Source organism: Macaca mulatta, chromosome 4 (assembly GCF_049350105.2).
Source record: "Macaca mulatta isolate MMU2019108-1 chromosome 4, T2T-MMU8v2.0, whole genome shotgun sequence".
NCBI lineage: Eukaryota > Metazoa > Chordata > Mammalia > Primates > Cercopithecidae > Macaca > Macaca mulatta.
In genome coordinates this window covers 87,086,877-87,105,723 of record NC_133409.1, presented here as the reverse complement: position 1 = coordinate 87,105,723, position 18,847 = coordinate 87,086,877, and positions in this window count along the sequence as shown.

The window sequence follows — 18,847 nt, the reverse complement described above, 5'->3', positions numbered from 1 at the left end:
AAGTTTTATTGCAACTATTTTTTTACCTTCTTTGATAAGTGATGTGGTGTCAGTTTGTATAAAGCACACAAGTAATTTGGAAGGAGATCTAGTCTCAGAAATAATATTGATGTATACTTAATATATCTAAACGTATATTAACATAATCTATGAAGATAAAAGAATTTGGTGTGTCATGTTTCAAAGATTGAAATGAAAACCTTTTCTTCTCACATTATTTCCTAAAAATTACAGTCTCAAATTGTTCAACTAGAGCCATATAATTTTAACTTTTTTACTGAAACTTTTTAAGCATACTATAAGTTTAGAAAATAGTATAATAAGTTCCTCGTGTATCTGTTACCCAGCATCAAAAGCTATCAACATGTGAACATTTATTTCATCTATACCCCTGCCCACACACACATTGGATTTTCAAACAGTTTCATTAATAAATACTTGAAAATATGCATGCCTAAGAGATAAGGCCCGACTCTTTTTTTTTTTTTTTTTTTTTTTAATACTTTAAGTTCTTGGGTACATGTGCAGAACGTGTAGGTATGTTACATAGGTATACATGTGCCATGGTGGTTTGCTGCGCCCATCAACCCGTCATCTACATTAGGTATTTCTTCAAATGCTATCCCTTCCCAAGCCTCCCCATCCCCTGACAAGCCCCGGTGTGTGATGTTCCCCTCCCTATGTCCATGTGTTCTCATTGTTCAACTCCCACTTACGAGTGAGAACATGCGGTGTTTTGTTTTCTGTTATTGTGTTAGTCTGCTGAGAATTATGGTTTCCATCTTCATCCATGTCCCTGCAAAGAACACAAACTCATCCTTGTCTGTGGCTGCATAGTATTCCATGGTGTATTTGTGCCACATTTTCTTTATCCAGCCTGACTCATTTTTTTAAACAGGGCTTTGACATCATTGTCACACTTAAAAGAGTAATAATAGGTTCTTAGTATTATCCAATATCTAATTCAAATTCAGATGTCTCTGATTGTCTCATAAATGTTTTTTGCTTAGTTTGAATCAGAATCTAAACGAAGTTAATATATTGCATTTAGTTGACTTATTCCTTAGACCTCCTGTGATAACACAGTCTCCCTTGTTCTTCTTTTTACCCCCTCCTTCGATTATTTATTAGTTTAAAAAATAGGGTCACTTTCCCTAGAAAGCTTCACATATCCCGGTTTGGGCTGAATACACACCCGCCATGGTGTTAGGACAATATGTCCATCTATCCCCTATATTTCCTGATAACTGGCAGTAAGAGCCAGATCATTAATCAGGTTCAGACTCAACTTTTTAGCAAGAACGCTTCATAGAATGTGCAGTGTACGCCCTCCACATCACAAGAGATTCATAATAAATGGTTTTCTCTTTTTGTGACTGAAGCTGGATCTGTGAACTTGGCTGTTGTCAGCCCTCTCCATTAGTTATAGTTTCCCATGAGTCTTCAACCTAAACTTTACAGCAGACATTGATAATTGTTGCCTAGATCCATTACATCCAGTCATTTTTAAATTAATAGATGTATAGCATTTGATATTTTAGAACATACGTTCACATCCATTATCTCACTAGATGTCTCATTTAATTATACTAGGCCTCTGTTCCAATAGCTACAACATGGAAATTATTCATTGACTTGCTCTATTTCAGCAAAGTTTTACAACATTATAGAAATGTTTTCTTAAGGTAACTTATTTTTTTTCAACTGCACCTCAAACTTCATTTATATCTCCTTAAGTTTATTTTTAGCATTCCCTATTTGCATGTTTACATTTTAATATTTTTAATTAAGATTTTAAACTTTATATTGAAGTACAACTTTGAAATAGAAAAAGGCATAAATCCTAAGTGCATAGGGCAACGATTTTCCCCATATAAATACATCTGTGTAACCACCACCCAGAAAGAGAGAGAACATCTCCAGGATCCTAGAAAACTCCCAGGCAAAACTACCCAAATGTAAGCACTAATCTAATCTCTACTACCACAGATTAATTTTGCCTGTTTTTGAGCATCATATAAATAGAGTCAAACAGTGGATACTCTTTTGTGTCTTGCTTTTTGTTTGATGTTATAATTAGAGGTTCATCCATCCATGTTTTCACATGCAGAAGTAGTTTTTTTTTCATTGCTATGCAGTACTCCAGTCTGTGTATATACCACAATTTATATATTCATACAGTAGTTTATTTTTCACTTTACAAAATTAAATAAACTATTATTAATACCTGCTTCATGTCCTCTTAGACTTTCACTTTCTAGTTTAGTTGCCTATTTTTTAATCTACACTAGCTGTCACTCTTTCTGGACTTGTGAAATATATTATTTGAAAATAAATTGAAGTGGTAGAATTTGTTGAAATTGAATATCAGTGGTAAAAGATAATTATCCTGTCTTTTAAATGACTAGTCCACTACTTGGGAAAAACTTACTTACATAGGTATAAGATTTAAGGGGTTTAAGATATTGACTATGAACTTTTCATGTGATTCTTTCTTCTCTTTGCCCAAGAACATTCTCATCTATAAAATTAGTGAAATAAAATTGCGTTACTTTCAAAAAACCCCAATAATAGGTATAAAATTTAAAAATTCAATTATACAATAGTACAAGAAAAAGTTTAAAGTGACATTAAGACTAGCTAAGTATTTCAAGTATCAAATATTACCTCATTTATTCACCAAATTAATAGTCATTGAGAACCTGCTCAGCCAGGTGCTAAAAGGGAGTGGTGGTAATGTATAAATAATAATGGAGCACTTAGAATATACTGTACTAATTTTAGCTGCATCATCTTATTCGATCTTCAACTGTGAAATTGATGCTACTATTAAACCCATTTTACATGTGAGATGCAAAAAGACTAGGAAATTTGTTCAAGGTCTCATGACTAGCTATGAAATTTGTAATATGCTTTAAGAATGACTGGCAGATTAAACTCAGTGTGAATAATATTAATCTAAAATTATTGTGAAAAGTGTCACTGTGATCATTAGTAATACACACAAAACATGCATAAGGATGTGGATTGCAGTATGATCTGAAAAATTGGAAATTACCCATATATCTAATAATAGCATTATTAATAAACTTTGGAAAATTCACAGGAGAGAAGAGAAGTCTCTGACAGCTGTATTTTTAAGAGTATTTAACAAATGTATTTTTAAGAGTATTTAAAATGATTATAATATATCCTTAAGTAAAAAAAAATAAAACAGGCCATCAAAGAAAAAAATACGTATACTATAATACTGATTCTGATAAAGTGGTGTGCGTGTGTGTGTGTTTACAGGTGTGTGATAGGCATTTGCTGCTTTAGACTGCACAATAGCCATCCCCCATCTTTCTTGATAATATTCCCCAACTTTCATCAGGTACCCAACGGTTCCCTATGGGCTTATGTGCTCAGCAAGAAGTTGCTTCCTCACCCAGCTCCTAGTGTGAGCATTGTCTGCCCTGAAAAATCCCCACACTCGCTGTTGGATCGGGGATGGGCACACAATTCAATTCAGACCCAGGAGATGCAAGATTATTCAGGGAGCTTATGGGAAGGAAAGAAAATAACTTCCTAGCTTTTCAGAGAAAACAACTAAAAGAGCCATCCTGCCTTCTGGTTTGCAGAGTATAAGAACATGCCACCTGGAACTGCTACAGTCATTTCTGCTGTCATGAGAAAGCCAGCCTGAGGCCAATGTCAGTGCAAAGAGGAGACAAAGCCGAGAGAATCACAGAGAAGCAAAGCCAGAGTCCTGCTATAGTCATGAACCCCTGGATTAAACCATGCCTACAGCTAGAGAGAGACCCTGGCCTGCTGGCTTCCACAAGCCAATAAATTCCTTTTTCTCCTTAAACCAGCGTGAGAGAGAGTTGTTACAACCTAGAGAATCTCAATTGTACAGACGGTGCGTACAAAAAGATTGGAAATACTTGGTATTTTTGTTATGCTTTTCTCTATTTTGCATATTTTCTACAATACACATGGTATGTTATCAGTAAGAACAATAAATACGATTTTAAGTAGTCCATTCAAATGCTCCATGTTGAATATATTTCTTGATTATTTATATCTGAGCTCACAAAGCAATTAAAAAATCAGTCTGCTTCGCAGAACCTTAACATTTGAAATAATGATAATAATAGCACACATTTATGTAAGACTTGATTGTTTTCAAAGCACTTTCACATTTGATAATTTGAGAAAATCTATGAATTAGGTAAGAGGGTGTGGCAGAGACCGCTATGAGTTCACAAATCTCATTTTCTTGTACTCCTGGGCACACAGATACACGATGTTTCCCAGCTTCCCTAGCAGTTGGCTAAGCTATGACCAAGTTCAGCCTAATGGACTATGAGCAAAATGAGGTGCACTGGTGCTAGGTCTAGCCTATAAAAAACAAAAAACAAAACAAAACAAAAAACAACCTCCCATGAATGACTTTCTGTCTCTCTCTCTGTCTTTCCATGTCTGCCAGTGAACTTATAAATTCACAAGGCCCTAGAAGTTAGTAAAGCCACAAGATGACCCTAAAACTTAGAAAAGCCATAAGATGGAAAATGCTTGGATCCCTAATTATCTAACTGTGTGGTAGCCAGGAGCATCTGTATTTGAGTCTGCAAGAAATGAGATGCTACTAAGCTGTATTAGAGTTCTCCAGAAAAACAGACCAAATAGTGTATGTGTGTGTGTGTGTGTGTGTGTGTGTGTGTGTGTGTGTGTGTGTGTCTGTGTTTAGAGCCTGGGAGAGAGAGAGAGAGAGATTGGTTACAGGCTTGACATGTTCAAAATCTGCAGGATAGTCCAGCAGGCTGGAGACTCCGGGAAGAGTTGTAGTTAGAGCCCAAAGGCTGTCTGCTGGCAGAATTCCCCTTTCCTCCTCTGGCAGACCGGTCTTTTTTCTTTTCTTTTTTTTTTTTTATTATTATACTTTAAGTTCTAGGGTACATGTGCATAACGTGCAGGTTTGTTATATATGTATACTTGTGCCATGTTGGCGTGCTGCACCCATCAACTCGTCAGCACCCATCAACTCGTCATTTACATCAGGTATAACTCCCAATGCAATCCCTTCCCTCTCCCCCCTCCCCATGATAGGCCCCGGTGTGTGATGTTCCCCTTCCAGAGTCCAAGTGGTCTCATTGTTCAGTTCCCACCTATGAGTTAGAACATGCGGTATTTGCTTTTCTGTTCTTGCGATAGTTTGCTGAGAATGATGGTTTCCAGCTGCATCCATGTCCCTACAAAGGACACAAACTCATCCTTTTTTATGGCTGCATAGTATTCCATGGTGTATATGTGCCACATTTTCTTAATCCAGTCTGTCACTGATGGACATTTGGGTTGATTCCAAGTCTTTGCTATTGTGAATAGTGCCGCAATAAATATACGTGTGCATGTGTCTTTATAGCAGCATGATTTATAATCCTTTGGGTATATCCCCAGTAATGGGATGGCTGGGTCATATGGTACTTCTAGTTCTAGATCCTTTAGGAATCGCCATACTGTTTTCCATAATGGTTGAACTAGTTTACAATCCCACCAACAGTGTAAAAGTGTTCCTGTTTCTCCACATCCTCTCCAGCACCTGTTGTTTCCTGACTTTTTAATGATTGCTATTAAGAACATCAACTGAATGAATGAGCTCCACCTACATTATGGAAGGTAATTTGCTTTGCTCAAAGTCTACTAATTTAAATGCTAATCTCATTAACATTCACAAAAACATCTAGAATAATGTTTGATTGTGTGTTATTTATTCTTTGGCCTTCACAGAAACATCTGTAATATATTTGACTATATATCTGGGTACCATAGCCTAGCTGAGTTGACACATGAAGTTAACTATCACATAAGCCAGCGGGCACCACTTGCTAGGCTTGAGTGCAACTGCTGCAGAGGAATCTTGGTGCCAGGCTCTTGTGATGAATCCCATTCAAAGTCCATTTTCACAGTTATCTCACTTAGTCAAGAATCTCACTTAGTCACTCCCAATCCCCTGGGCAAATGACAAGGACAGCCTTTTGATCCTCCTTACCAGATTTTCTACAATCATATATAAGTTTTCTGCTTTAGAGAGTTTTTCCCCGACTTTATGTGGTAAAACCACTCTATTTTCTCAGTTTACTTTTCTTCAAAATAGGATGTTAAGGAGAATTGTCACATTTGTTTTACTTGCTTCCTCCTTCCCTTCCTTCCTTTCTTTCTTCCTTTCTTCCTTTCTTTTGTTTTGTTTTTTTTTTTTTGAGATAGGGACTTGCTCTTTAACAGAGGCTGGAGTGCATTGGTGTGATCACAAGTCACTGCTGCTTTGACCTCTGGGGCTCAAGTGATCCTCCGTACTCAGCCTCCCAAGTAGCCAGTTAGGCAAGTGCACACCACCATGCCTAACTAATTTTGTTGTTGTTGTTGTTGTTGTTGTAGTAGAGACAGGGTCTCGCTACGTTGCCCAGGCTGGTCTCGAACACCTGCATGCAAGAGATCCTCCTTCCTCAGCCTCCCAAAGCACTGGGATTATAGGAGTTGAGCCATCACACCTGGCCTGTCTTGTTTTTTAGTCACCTTCTTTCCTCTGTACTGCTTCTTGAAGACCAGAAGCAAAATAAGGAGTAAAACCTCTCTACACACAGCAGAATCTTCCATTTTTTCTTTCGTCACTGCTGTTTGAAGTTTATTAATATAAAAAATACCCTTTTGTTTACTTGACTGTTGTTGGTAATTTAAGGTCAGACCCTTTACACTTTTTTTCAAACTTTAGGAAGGATACTCTGTGATCCTTCTCCACTCTGCCTTTTATAACCCTAGAATCAAACTGATTATATTCAAAAGAAACTCTTCACTATGGTTTCCATACGGTTTGTTTGTCCCCACTGAAACGCATGTTGAAATTTGATCCTCAGTGCAGCAGTGTTTGCAGGTGGGGCCTGATTGGAGGAGTTTGTGTCATGAGGGCTCTGGTCTCCTGGATAGCTTGGTGCTGTTCTGCAGGTAGTGAGTGAGTTCCTGCTCTGGCAAGACTAGATTAGTTCTCATGAGAATGGGTTACTTCCCACAGTAGTGGGTTTCCATTAAGCTGGGATGCCCCTCAGGTTTTGCCTCTTCACACATGCCCACTTCCTCTTTGACCTTTCACCATATTCTGACCCTTCACTATAGTTTGACTCAGCACAAAAGCTGAGTAGATGTTGGCACCATGGCCCTGGTGCTTCCCAGCTTGCAGAATCATGAGCCAAATAAACCTCTCCTCTGTACAAATTACCCAGTCTCAGATACTCCGTTACAGCAACATGAAACATACTAAGACATTCCGCTATGAAAATGTGTTCAAAGAAAGGTTGTTCTGTATTGCAAAGCAGATTCACAATCTAATCTCAAATAAGAGTTTGGGCAGAAGATGATCAAATTTAGTGCCAGGGGCCATATACAAAGTCTTTCTAAGCCTAGAAGAAATTCTGAAAATTTCGTCATTTAAAAATGATTTTTATTTGAATATATCTCCCTGATGGCTACATTAAACCACTTCTCTGTACCACATGATGATACAACTGCTATTTAGAATGCTAAATACGATTTGATTAAAATTACAAGACTTAGGTAAGTTCCAAAAGAGCTATGTATTTGCTAGAAGGCCATTCATTTATATTGAAACTCAATGAAAATAATGTTATTTTTAGATAAGACAGTAATATTGCCCTTAACTTACCTGTTTCTGTCTATCATTGCACAGTGCCTTGTGTTAACTATTGCCTATAATAGCAGAAGCATGAGCCTGATGACCTCTCAAGGTCACCTCAAGCCTTCTGATTATATGAATTTTGTGCTGAAAATTACATGCTAAAATATCTACACAAAAGCTATGTTATTTTCTTTCTACAACTGTCAACTTTAATGCTACCTTGGGTTTTATATTTAAGATGTGTACTCATGTTTACTTGCTTCTAAAATGGTTTAAAAACTGTTACAGGCCATTCTCAACTTTCAATAGCAATTGAGGTAGATTTCACACAAGGTTAAACAAAACTGACTATGAATGTTGCATTTTGTATATGTGGTTATAGCTCTCACTTTGTTTTATTCTCTGTAAGCCAGAGAATCAAAGACAGCCATATCACATCCATTTTTTAAATTGTTGTTTTTATATCTTTTCACAAGATACTAACACCATAAGAAATTTCCTATAAAGAAAAAAATCATCATAGTTTAATTTATTAAAACAGATTTTATCACATAATTTAGGTTACTATAATTAAGCTTTTGTAATAGTTACTCCTTTATCCACATGAGGTAACCACCACAATTTTGAAAGTAAATATTTCACCAGCTGACACTCATTGAGTGATAACTGCCAGTTTTTGAGGCTCCAAATTGGCAAAACAAAATCAACATAGTTGACATGCTTATTTTAGTTATTCATTACTTTCATGTGCCCAGAATTTTCTGCCCCAAATTCTAGTTTATGATGTAAAGCTCAACTAAACCTTTAGAAGATCTCCTCATAAACACTGAGACCTTCTTTTTATACATATTTCTTTTCTCTGTTAGACAATAATTTACCCTTGATGAAACACTGAATACAGACATACTTCATTTTATTGTGTCACTTTATTGTACTCATAGATATTGCATTTTTTATACATTGAAGATTTGTGGCAATCCTGGGTATAGCAAGTCTAGGGGCACCATTTTTCCAATAGCACTGGCACATATTTATGTGTCGGTATCACATTTTGATAATTCTAACAATATTTGAAACTTTTTCTCCATTATTGTGTCTCTTATGGTGATCTGTAATCTGTGTTATTTGATCCTACTACTGTAATTGTTTTGGGGCCCCATGAACCATATTCATATAAGATGGCAAATTCAACAAATAAATGTTGTGTGTTTTCTGACTCTTCCATCAGACAGCCATTCCTCCATCTCTCTCCCTCTTCTTGGGCATCTCTATTACCTGAGACACAACAATATTGAAATTAGACCAATTAATAACCCTACATTGGCCTCTAAGTGCTCAAGTGAAAAGAAGAGTCACAAATATCTCACTTTAAGTCAAAAGTTGGAAATGATTAAGCTTAGTGAGGAAGCCATGTTGAAAGCCAACATGGGCTGAAAGCTAGTCCTCTTGCACCAAAGGTTAGCCAAGTTGTAAATGTAAAGGGAAAGTTCTTGAAGGAAATCAAAAGTGCTACTCCAGTGAACACATGAATAATAAGAATGTGAAACAGCCTTATTGCTGATGTGGAGAAAGTTTTGGTGGTCTGAATAGAAGATCAAACCAGCTACAACATTCCCTGAAACCAAGCCTAATTCAGAGCAAGGCCCTAGCCCTCTTCAATTTTACGAAGACAGAAGGAAATGAGGAAGCTGCCAAAGAAGAGTTGGAAACTAGCAGAGATTGTTCCATGAGGTTTAAGGAAAGAAGACATCACTATAACATAAAAGAGCAAGGTGAAGCAGTATGTACTGATGTAGAAGCTGCAGCAAGTCATCCAGAAGATCGAGCTAAGATCATTAATAAAGGTGGCTAAACAACAGATTTTCAATGCAGACAAAACAGCCTCTATGGAAAGGAAATGCCATCTAGGACTTCATAGCTATAGAGGAGAAATCAATGCCTGGCTTCAAAGCTTCAAAGGACATACTGACTCTCCTGTTAGGGGCTAATGCAGCTGATGACTTGAGCTTGAAACCAATTTACCATTCCAAAAATCCTAGGGCAGTTTAGAATTATGCTAAATCTACTCTGCTTGTGCCCTATAAATGAAACAACAAAGCCTGGATGACAGAAAATTTGTTTACAGCATGGTTTGCTGAATATTTAAAGCTCACTGTTGAGATCCACTGCTCAGAAATAAAGATTCCTTTCACAATATTGCTGCTCATTGACAATGCACCTGGTCACCCAAGAGCTCTGATAGAAATTTACCAAGATATGGCTGGGCGCGGTGGCTCACGCCTGTAATCCCATCACTTTGGGAGGCTGAGGTGGGTGGATCACAAGGTCAGGAGATCGAGACCATCCTGGCTAACACGGTAAAATCCCGTCTCTACTTAAAAAAAAAAAAAAAAAAAATTAGCTGGGCTTTGTGGCAAGCGCCTGTAATCCCAGCTACTCAGAAGACTGAGGCAGGAGAATGGTGTGAACCAAGGAGGCGGAGCTTGCAGTGAGCCGAGATCGTGCCACTGCACTCCAGCTTGGGCGACAGAGCGAGACCCCGTCTGGAAAAAAAAAAAAAAAAAAACAGAAATTTACCAAGATATTAATGTTGTTTTCATTCCTGCTAACACAATATTAATTATGTAGCCCACGGACCAAGGAGTAATTTTGAATTTCAAGTCTTATTATCAAGAAATACACTTCATAAGACTATAGTTACCATAGATAGTGATTCTTCTGATGGATCTGGACAACATAAATTGAAAACCTTATGGAAAGCATTCTAGATGCCATTTAAGAACATTCATGATTCATGGGAGAAGGTCAAAATATTAATGTTAACAGAAGTATGGAAAAAATTGATTCTAGCCCTTATGGATGACTTTGAAGGGTTCAAGGCTTCAATGGAGGAAACAACTGCAGATGTGGTAGAAATAGCAAAAGAACCAGAATTAGAAGTGAAGCCTAAAGATGTAACAGAATTCCTATAATCTCATGATCAAATGTGAATGAATGAGGAGTTGCTTCTTATGGATGAACCAAAAAAAAAAAAAAAGTAATTTCTTGAGATGGAACCTACTCCTGGTGAAAATGCTGTGAACATTATTGAAATATCAACAAAGTATTTAGAATATTACATAAATGTAGTTGATAAAGCAGTGGCAGGGTGTGAGACAACTGACTCCAGTTTTGAGAAAAATTCTATTATGGGCAAAATGCTATCAAACAGCATTGCATGCTAAAGAGAAATCTTTCCCGAAGAGAAGAGTTCATCAATGCAGCAAACTTTATTGTCATACTTTAGAAAAATGCCACCACGAACCAAACCTTCAGGAACCACCACCTTGATCAGTCAGCAGCCATCAACATCAATGCAAGACTCTTCACTGAAGGCTCGGATAAGCATTAGTATTTTCAGCAATAAACAGTTTTTTAAATTATCTTTTTAGGGACAAGGTCTTGCTCTTTCACTCACGCTGGAGTGCCATGGTGTGATCATAGCTCACTGCAACCTCAAACTCTTGGGCTCAGGGGATCCTCGACCTACTGAGTAGCGGGAACTACAGGTCCACACTATTATGTCTAGTTGCAATAAAACATTTTTAAGGTATGTACATTTTCTTTTAGACATAATGCTATTGCACACTCAATAGACTACAGTGCAGTGTAAAAATAACGCCTTTTTTTTTTTTTTTTTTTTTTAAGACAAGGTTTCACTCTGTCACCCAGGCTGGAATGCAGTGGTGCGATCATGGCTCACTGGACCCTTGACCTCCTAGGATCAAGCAATTCCCCCACCTCAGCCTCTTGAATAGCTGGGATCGCAAGCGCATGCCACCACACGCAGGTAATTTTTTGTTATTTTTACTAGAGATGGGGTCTCACTATATGATAACCCAACTTCTAGGTTCCAGCAATGCCCTCCAACCCCCTACTTCATCTCAGAATCCCAAAGTGCTGGGATTACAGGCATGAGCCACCACACCTGGCCACATAAACATAGATTTTATATGCACTGGAAACCAAAAACTTTTCATGACTCACTTTATTATGATATTCACTTGATTGCAGTGGTCTGGAACTGAACCTGCAATATTTTCCAGTTATGCCTATATTTATTTTATTTTATTTTTTATTCTTATTTTACTTTAAGGTCTGGGATACATATGCAGAACATGCAGATTTGTTACATAGGCATACATGTGCCATGGTGGTTTGCTGCACCTATTGACCTATCCTAAGTTCTTTCTTGTCGCCCTCCACCTCCAAACAGACCCTGGTGTATATTGTTCCCCTCCCTGTGTCCATGTGTTCCCATTGTTCAACTCCCACTTATGACTGAAAACATGTGGTGTTTGGTTTTCTATTCCTGTTAGTTTGCTGAGCATGATGGCTTCCAACTAAAGGACATTAACTCATTCTTTTTTATGGCTGCATAGTATTCCGTTGTGTATATGTACCACATTTACTTTATCTAGTCTATCATTGATGGGCATTTGGGTTGGTTCCATGACTTTGCTATTGTAAATAGTGCTTCAATAAACATACGTGTGCACATGTCTTTATAGTACAATGATTTATATTCCTTTGGGTATATACCCAATAATGGGATTGCTGGATCAAATGGTATTTCTGGTTCTAGATTCTTGAGGAATCACCATACTGTCTTCCACAACGGTTGAACTAATTTACATTCCCACCAACAGTGTAAAACTGTTCGTATTTCTCCACAACCTTGCCAGCATCTATTGTTTCTTGACTTTTTAATAGTCACCATTCTGATTGGCACCCTAATATCAGAATTAAAAGAGCTAGAGAATTAAGAGCAAACTAATCCAAAAGCTATCAGAATACAAGAAATAACTAAGATCAAGGCAGAACTGAAAGAGGTAGAGACACAAAACACCCTCAAAAAAAATCAATTTATTCAGGAGCTGTTTAAAAAAATAATAATAACAACAAAATAGCCCACTAGCCAGACTAATAAAGAAGAAAAAAGAAGAATCAAATAGACGCAATAAAAAATGATAAAGGGGACATCACCACTGACCCCACAGAAACACAAATTACCATCAGAAAATACTATAAACACCTCTACACAAATAAACTAGAAGATCTAGAAGAAATCGATAAATTCCTGGACACACACACCCTCCCAAGACTAAACCAGGAAGAAGTTGAATCCCTGAGTAGACTAATAACAAGTTCTGAAGTTGAGGCAGTAATTAATAGCTTACCAACCAAAAAAGCCCAGGACCAGATAGATTCACAGTCGAATTCTACCAGAGGTACAAAGAGGAGCTGGTACCATTCCTTCTGAAACGATTCCAAACAACAGGAAAGAAGGGACTCCTCCCTGATTCATTTTATGAAGCCAGCATCATCCCGACACCAAAACCTGGCAGAGAACAAACAAAAAAAGGAAACTTCAAGCCAGTATCTCTGATGAATATCGATGTGAAAATACTCAAAAAAAAAAAAATACTGGCAAACCGAATATAGCAGCACATCAAAAAATTTATCCACTATGTCTGTATTTTAAAGGCGTTACTCATCAGATTGATTCCAAATGAGGTATGCCTGTAGATGCTCTGCCTTTATCATCCAAAAATTCCCGCTCTCCCTCCCTCCCTCCCTCTCTTTCTCTTTCTCTCTCACTCATCAATTTTCAATTTCCTCGTGTCTATTATGAACATCTTTGGTATTTTGCTTGCTTCCCTTCTCTTTTGGAAAAACAGCTCCCAGTTTTCAAAATTCAACCTTTACCTACTCTTGCAATCCCTGTGGGAAAGAACTAAGATTCTCAGTGACATACCCTGTCACTAATGCCTTCAGTGTCTGGGGGAAAATCCAGGAGACTTTTTAAATGTGCTTTGTTTTATTCTGTTTTTACTTTCTCCATTAGCAGTCTTTAACTGCTGAAATGTTCTTACGTATTTTAATCTTATTTTCTCTAATACATTATTTTTGTGCCCCTTATCTTGTTATAATTCTTAAATTACTAGTTGGCTAATTCACTTAGGCATGTCATGACTTTTAGAGAAATTGTATTGCTGTGTTGTATTTTTCTTCTATCAGGTCCTACCCTATTCTAAACAATTTCTGCATTCTATTAAAACCTCCCAAAGTTTACTTGTTTCTGCTCTATCTTGTTTCACTTTCATTTTCATCCTGATCCCAAACACAATGAGATTGAGATCGCTATTTCCAAGATTCCTCTGAACCATTCTTTCTGCAATAAGACCCCATGCATTACACACAATACCGTGGCTAGTATTGTTTCTCCTCCTTATTGGCCATAGGATGCAGTGAATGAGAAAGCAATCCTATATCAGAGCTACAAGCTTGTAGCCTGCCTTATCTGGTCTGCCTCATAAAACACAGTCTATTCATAAGAAATTCAATTCTGCTGGCCACAACTGGCCCCTTGAATGTTTGTACACTTTTTTTCCCAATAAGGCGGTCATTTCTTTACTTGAGGGCATTATCTAATTTTGCGGTTTATAAAAAATTATAGTAAGCATTTTACAAAAACTTTCCAGTGAAATTGTATGGTTTCAGGGTCAAAGAAAAATACTTCTTCTGTCAAATGAAATATCATACATTAATCATTTTGCATTATTCATCTTCTATCAACTGATAATATTAAAAATGTTTTCAACAAATATCAGAAACATAAAATATAAACTAGTTTGTCTAGTCTTCCACCAGAAACAAAATTTTTGAAGCAGAGTAATGTTGAACGGTATCAGTTACCTTTAGCTCATGGATGTTATCGTTCACAGAATGAATTAGGTATATACCAATCAATTTGCAAAATACTTATGAGGTTTTGTTGGGTGGGAAAAATAAGACATAGCCAAAAATGTATTTGATCCCACTTTTTGTAAAACAATGGCAAAAATTATGTATATACATTTACTTGTGTTATGTAGATATACACATACATGAAATCTTTTTTCATGTATGTGTATACATCTTGTTATACTTGTATCACATATATATGAAAATATGCATTCATATATTATATACATGTGTAACTTTATACATGTACATGAATATATTTTATAAAACAAGCAATGACGTGTATATTACACCATTGCATATATTTTAGATCATTATTGAAAAAGGAACAGAAAAATATAACAGATTGCTAATGGGGATTCCTTTGGGTAAAGGCAGATGTTTCATAGTGGAAGAGAAATATAAAAGGAGGAATAAGAATTTAAAAAATTAAAAATTATTTGTCCTATATTAAAAGACATCATGTGCAATATAATTCCACTTGTATGAAATGATGTAGGTGTTTGCATGCATAAAGAGATGCCTGAAAAGATGTTCACCAAAATATTAATGCTGCAAATTCAGGGAGGTAGGATTTAAGTTAATATTTATTTTCTTGCTTATGGTTTTTTGGTAATGTTTGAATTTTTTTCAGTGAGCTTGTTATCAGGGATATTATTGAAGGGGACAGCACAATAAGACTATTTCCACTACAGATGAAAAAGAAGAAACAGGCTGGAAGCAGTGGCTCACACCTGTAATCCCAACACTTTGGGAAGCTGAGATGGGCAGATCACTTGAGCCCAGGAGTTCAAGATCAGCCTGGCTAATATGGTGAAACTCCATCTCTACTAAAAATACAAAAATTAGCTGGGCATGGTTGGTGTGCACCTGTGGTCCCCGCCATTTGGGGGTCTGAGATGGAAGGATCACTTTAGCCCAGGACAGGGAGGTTGCAGTGAGCCAAGATCGTGCCACTGCACTCCAGCCTGGGCAACAGAGTGAGATCTTGTCTCAAAAAAAAAAAAAAATGCTGAAAATGTAAAAAAAAAAGAAAAAAAGAAAAAGAAAGAAAGAAACATATGGAAAAGGGTTCACCCTTCATGGAGATTCTACTCTGGCTCCAATACACTCTTGTGCCTCTGCATTAAGAAACTCCAGTGAAGATGTACCCAGCCTACAGAGGAACAAACTGAAGTGGAAGATTTGATATCATGAGCTTTTAAAGTGAGGCTCTCATTGACGTTTGGCAGCCAAAGAGCTGCAAGAACTTTTGGCACAACGGATCAATACTATCACATCCTCCTAAGGGAACACAGTAATGAAAAGAAACTGAATCAATCTTTCTCAAGTGCAGCAGAGGGAATTGTTTCCAACATGCCCAGCCGCTCACTGCAGGGCATGTACAAGCTAGTGTTGGGCTCCAGGGTCAGTTGCCTGGATTCAGACCCTGTTCCCACCTCTTAGGTTTTCAGTTCCTTTGTATATAAAAGAGATATAATAATATAACCTAGTGAAGAGGGTAGTTACGAGACTTAAGCATCAATATACTGTACTTAAAATCATTCCTGCCTCGTAGGCAGTCAGTGTGTTAACTCCTATGCATGTGTGCCTGTCATTTCAGAGAGAAAAATAAAAATGTTAAGTTGAAACATTTCCTTCAGTTATTATTATTTATTTAATTAGTCATTCTTATTCAATTATTCATGGCTTAGAAATCCACGTTTGGGAGAATGCCACTTTGACATCACTTTAAATATTTAAGTTTGGAGACGAAACTTCAGAATATATCATTTATGCAGCAAATACTGAGCCCTACAATGTCTGGGTGCTGCTACTTCCAGGATCGGGCTATCCAGATATGATAAAACTTGGCCTTTCTTCACATCTGCAACAAATGAGTTTCAATTCCCAATCTGCATTAGTTTACAATGTTAAAAACATATTTTCTCCCTATCTCAAAGCACCTTAGATTACCAAGAAGAAATACCAAGTAAAAAAATTAGTGTGAAAAAATGTTCCCCAAGTTGGTGTGAAGGTAGATATTGATTACTATCCCGAGGTCTCTAGAAGAGGCTTTTTCATCATAGGTAACAGAATAATATGAAAAAAAAAAATGCAATGCATTTGAGGATATCTAAGCCATTCTTAGTCAGGAGGTAATTTTCAAACAGATAAGTTGTTTTCCTGGTCTACAATCTTTTGTGTATGGTTTTTGTTGTTGTTGTGTTGTTGTTGTTGTTTGTTTTTTGAGACAGAGTCTTGCTCTGTCGCCCAGGCTGCAGTGCAGTGGCGCGATCATGGCTCACTGCAGCCTTTGCCTCCCCAGTTCAAGCGATTCTCCTGCCTCAGCCTCCCGAGTAGCTGAGATTGCAGGCACACACCATCATGCCCGGCTAATTTTTTTATTTTTGTAGAGATGGGGTTTCACTATGTTGGCCAGGCTGGTCTTGAACTCCTGACCTCATGTGATCTGCCTGCCTAGGCCTCCCAAAGTGCTGGGATTACAGGTGTGAGCCACCGTGCCCAGCCCTGTATGGTTCTTCTTAAACTTCCCTTTAATCTACACAAGTCTTCTACCCTCTAATACAATTCCCTGTCTCAAATCCAGTTTAAGATTCTTAGCTGCTACAGCACACCAACATGGCACATGTATACATATGTAACAAACCTGCATGTTGTGCACATGTACCCTAGAAATTATAGTATAATTTGAAAAAGAAAGAAAGAAAAGCATTGGCAAAATAGACAAAAGCTATTTGCAGAAAGCAAAAGATAAAAACCAACAAATTTGGGGATAAGCAAAAAAAAAAAAAAGATTTGTAGCTGCTACCTATTCCCTATCCACAAAAAGGGCAAAGAACTTGTCACTACATTTGAAATTTGAAAGAGATTTTACCTTACTTTCCACTGGCATCGTTATTCACAAACATTGGAGCAACCATCTTAAGCATCTGCTACCCCAGTGTCATTTGGGTTATTCATGGGGTGGGATTTGGGTGGGTATCACTTCTCCTGTGATGGAAAATACTCTAAACTAACACCTTCTGGTTTCTCTTCTCCCCTCATTTATTCCACACAAGGGAAGGATGCAAAACATCTGATTAGTTATTTAAGAAGTGATCCTCAAAGTTTTCACTCTCACTCTCAGAATTCCTGCACTCTCTAAATTCATTAATGACTACTAAAAGCTTTTAGTTGTGAGGGTTAACATATTGATGTTTGCTGTGTTAAAAGTTAAAACTAGCCGGGCACGGTGACTCACACCTGTAATCCTAGCACTTTGAGAGGTCAAGGCGGGTGGATTGCCTGAGCTTAGGAGTTTGAGACCAGCCTGGGGAACACGGTGAAACCCCGTCTCTATTAAAAATACAAAAATTAGCCAGGCATGGCAGCAGGCCCCTGTAATCCCAGCTACTTGGGAGGCTAAGGCAGGAGGATCGCTTGAACCCGGGAGGCGGAGGTTGCAGTGAGCTGAGATCACGCCATTGCACTCCAGTTTGGGAGAGAGAGCCAGACTCCGTCTCAAACAAACAAACAAAACATTAAAACTGAGAACTACATTTAAGATAACAATAATAAATTAACTATATATTAACATACATAACATTTTGTGAAAGAATATATTTTCCCAACAAAGTTATAGTAAGAAAAAATGGCACTGATTTACACTTTTGCAAATCTCTTTAATGCCTGACTTAAGAGAAAGAAGATGAATTTAAGTATCAACTTCTGGATTCAATCTTTTTGCAATATGACATGCAACAGAGTTTCTGGAAAACTCCATCATACACTTTGAGAGAAACAGAGTGAAAATGCGAAAAAAAAAAAAGTAATAGTTTTGACCTCATGGAACCTGGGACTTTACATTGAGAACCGCCAACTTAGGAGAAAGATGTAGGCATGGGTCTCTTGGCCACTGGGTTCCCCTCTCTTGGCAGACTACCTTCCCCAAGAGAACACTCCTTTCAGCTTCACTTCATCCTGCCTGCAGTTCTCCTGTGCTTCCTGGGATAGGTAACTCTATCCCAGCCTGGGACCGGCTTTTGAAAGTCCTTTATTGCCCTCACCCCCTCAACTGTGTTATCCAACATCTCCATCCAATATCTTTATTCCATCAGGAATAAAGATAGAGTTTTAGTCTTCATCTGCCTGACTCCTTTGTCTTTCTCTCAGTTATTGTTATAAATAGCATTGATTTTCATTTCAGAGGTACAGCATGGCTTAACTTCGCTTTACCTGTCTGACCTGAATTAATGTTCTCATTCCCAGACTGTACTGGTTACTTGGTTACCTGACATTCGCACTTGTCACATGTAAACCCAAGGGCCTTTCATGCTCTTAGATTCCAAAAGGTGGCTTCTTCAGGAAACCTGCACAAGTTCTTAAGGACCTGTATCTCCACAACCCCCA